Source organism: Aplysia californica, unplaced genomic scaffold (genome assembly GCF_000002075.1).
Source record: "Aplysia californica isolate F4 #8 unplaced genomic scaffold, AplCal3.0 scaffold01579, whole genome shotgun sequence".
Lineage (NCBI taxonomy): Eukaryota > Metazoa > Mollusca > Gastropoda > Aplysiida > Aplysiidae > Aplysia > Aplysia californica.
This window is the reverse complement of record NW_004798849.1, coordinates 55,083-58,506: the sequence shown is the minus strand read 5'-3', so window position 1 is coordinate 58,506 and position 3,424 is coordinate 55,083.

Below are 3,424 nucleotides of genomic sequence, written 5' to 3'. Positions count from 1 at the left end.
GTGTGTGTGTGTGTGTTTGTGTGTGTGTGTGTGTGTATGCCATTCTGGAATCAATAAAAATGTGTTTTATTTTATTTTATTCGGATAATAATCCCTCTATCACAAAACCCTAGGTTCTGTGAGATACGATTAGATGAGATGAAATGAGATGAGATGAGATAAGATAGATAAGATGATATAACATGAGATGAGATGAGATGAGATGAGATGAGATGAGATGAGATGAGATGAGGTGAAATGAGATGAGATGAGATGAGATGAGATGAGATGTGATGAGATGAGATGAGATGAGATAAGACGAGGTACCATGATACTTTATTGTCCTGGTGAGGAATTTTTCTCGGCTCTACATAGATGGTAAAAATCCATATTGTATTTGTCGAATTTAGATTACATATCACTCTCATGGAAATTCAATATGAAGAGAAGAATAAGGTGATCATAATACACAAATCACACCAGATGCGTCTTTCAACCACATGTAGGGATTTATCACAGACCTTTAGTCTTATATAGGTATATTCGAATTATATGTATGTTATGTAATCTTAAAAAATCAACAGCGAAACATAATTTTGATATTTATTTTTACAGCAGCCTTATTCTAGATTGCAGGAATTTTTTTGGGGTAACTTTCTATGATTTTGCTCTTAGAGGTACATAACATAAGTTTCTGCCGTTGCGTGATCTTACAAATTGTGTGGAACGGGATTGTGTGTGATGGGTCGTTTATAACACTGTTGATCTTTTTTAAACTTGCGATCTTACATATTTCATCAGTTCTACTAAAATCCCATCCAAAGATGTTGCAGGCTTTCTTTATGATTCAGTCAAATTTTGTTTTGTCTTTCATCTTATAGTTTCCAGCCCAGCAGCAGTTACAAACCAGCATACTCTTTCAAATCATGGAGTGGTTAAAAAGTAGAGGTGGGCAAAATCCGGATAATCCAAAAGGATAACCGGATAATTCTCAATGAAACATTATCCGATTTCAGACTCTTAACTCTCTTTCCTGACCCGTTTGCCGAAGTGGGTGCACCCATTTGTTGAAGTGATGATAGCCCGTTTGTCAAAGTTGTTCTAACCCATTTGCAGAAGCGGTTCATATCACATTATTAGCCGAAGAGGTGCACTAAAATATTATCCTGATTTTGCTGAAGCGACTCATTGCCCAGCTCTATTAAAAAGGGACATAATCTTATTATCAACATGATCATGAAAACTTCTTAATTTCCTTAAAGACAGCTTTCTTTGATTTTTTTTAATGCACAAGAGTAGCGTGGGGATGCCAGTCTAGCTTGTTGTCGATAGTTTCTCCAAGATGTATTTTGTAAGAGTTTACAACCCCTGCTTCATGTGCACTGCATAGTGTCCTCCAACAATGTAATGTGGGTCTTGAATAAAAATAAAATAAAACAAGCTCACGGTAGTTACGACAGCGCAAAAAAGCTTGGTTTTGGAATGAATCACTTTTTCGACGAAATGTGAGGCGTGATGACAAAATTAAATACTTCTCGTAATCCACGAATAGATCTAGAGTTGTTGGCAGTAAATAGACATCTCAAATTTGTAGATTTTAAATTGATGACATTTCCTTTAAGTTAAGCATGTCTTTATGATTTCATATAATACATCGCACAAACCAAATACACACACTTTATTTATTTACCTGTGTCAATAGGACTAAAATCCGAGAATTTACTCATTTTGTCAGCATACCTCACAAAAAATTGCCGGTCGGACGTAGCGTTTTGGTGCACTGCACTGCTAAGCGTACGCGCTACAAGTAATTCATAGGACAACTCTGTACAGTCAAAGATTGTTCATAACAAGATAGTTTATTCAGCCCAAAAAGTGTCCGCGGAAGTCCGCGCATTGGTTCAGATGGCGCTGCAGTCTTTTTCGTTTCTCCAGATCAAGAATAAGAACAGCACAGTTTGTTAGTTTCGCTTTTATTGTTTTTCACACAAGTAAGGTAGGTAACTCTGTTCACAAAGTCCCCACTTTTTCGAACGAAGAGGGCGCCACCGGACTTTGAGGACACTTTTTCAAAAAAAAATTGGTCCCAAGAGAAGAGAGAACTATCTTGTTATGTACAATCTCTGGTACCGTCGAGCCAGGCTTGAATCGCGCCGGTGGGTTTCTTTTATGTATGACGACGCTTCTCAATGATATAGAAGTCTGAATTGTATTGTGTAAGTATATTGTTCTGTGACTTTTTAAACACTGCGTGTTGATCGCGTGTGGTTGGCGGGTGTTCTGGTGTGGTTAGCTTCTTCTTCCCTATCAAACATCTATTGTCATGATCACGCCTCCTTTTTTGTGTTTGTTACTCTCTTGTAACACATCTCCTAATCTTCGGCACTTATATGACCTCATTTTACTGCATGTGCCGTGAAATTCTACTAATATTAAGCATAATATTCATCGACGTTTGCCATCTTATTAATTTTTTATTAATTGAACCTTGAAAGAAGATTGACTTTTCTTTAAACCCTCCATACATGTGTTGTTTCTTTTGATTTCAGTATTACATGTGTCAATAAAGAAAGTAGAACTAAACTGGTTTTGTATTCTCTTTTCGTCCTTTCTCTTTTCACCTGGAATGTTAGTGGTGTGAGTGTCTTGCTAACAGCTGACGGCTGAAAATCATAAACAAGACATGATTATTTATTTGTTTGTTTGAGTAAAAAGAAGCACATTGACACAAAAGTGGCCATTTACTGCTGGGAAAAGGTAAGACAGACAGACAGACAGAAACAACAAATGGGAAAGTAAAGAAGAAGGACCTACCAGTGGCGCCCTCCAACCACCTGCATGACACGATTAGGTAATGATTAGTAATGATTAGTAATGAATAGTAAAATGAACTTCCGGTTCTAGTAAGAATTTTACGGCACTTGCAACACAATAAAGTCATATAAGTGCTGAAGATTAGAGGCGTTACAAGAGAGTAACAAACACAAAAAAGAAGGAGGGGAGATAGAGACGATAGATGTCTGATAGGAAAGAAAAAGCAAACCACACCAGAGCACCCGCCAACCACCCACTGAACTTCTGGTGAGTTGGTGATTCGAACCTGAGAGTCGTGAGAAGAAAACGACACGGTTAGTCATCCACGATCATACTATTATAACTGTGCCAAACAGCCGATGGAAGTCATAAGCTGTGACTGTGTCACTTCTCGCAATCACAAGAACACACATATGTGAGGCAGCGTGGTGGAATCAGGCTCTCGTCAATTTTTGGGCACGTGGAGTTATTGATATCATCTTAAAGCTTGTTCACTTGTCTTTATTTGGATGTAAAAAATATCCATTTATCTTGAATACAAGTCGAGATATTTGCGAATGAAAAAGGTGGGGTTCACCTATTTTCAGAGGTAAAATTAGTGAGAAAATGGTCGCCAAAGATTAGTTATTTC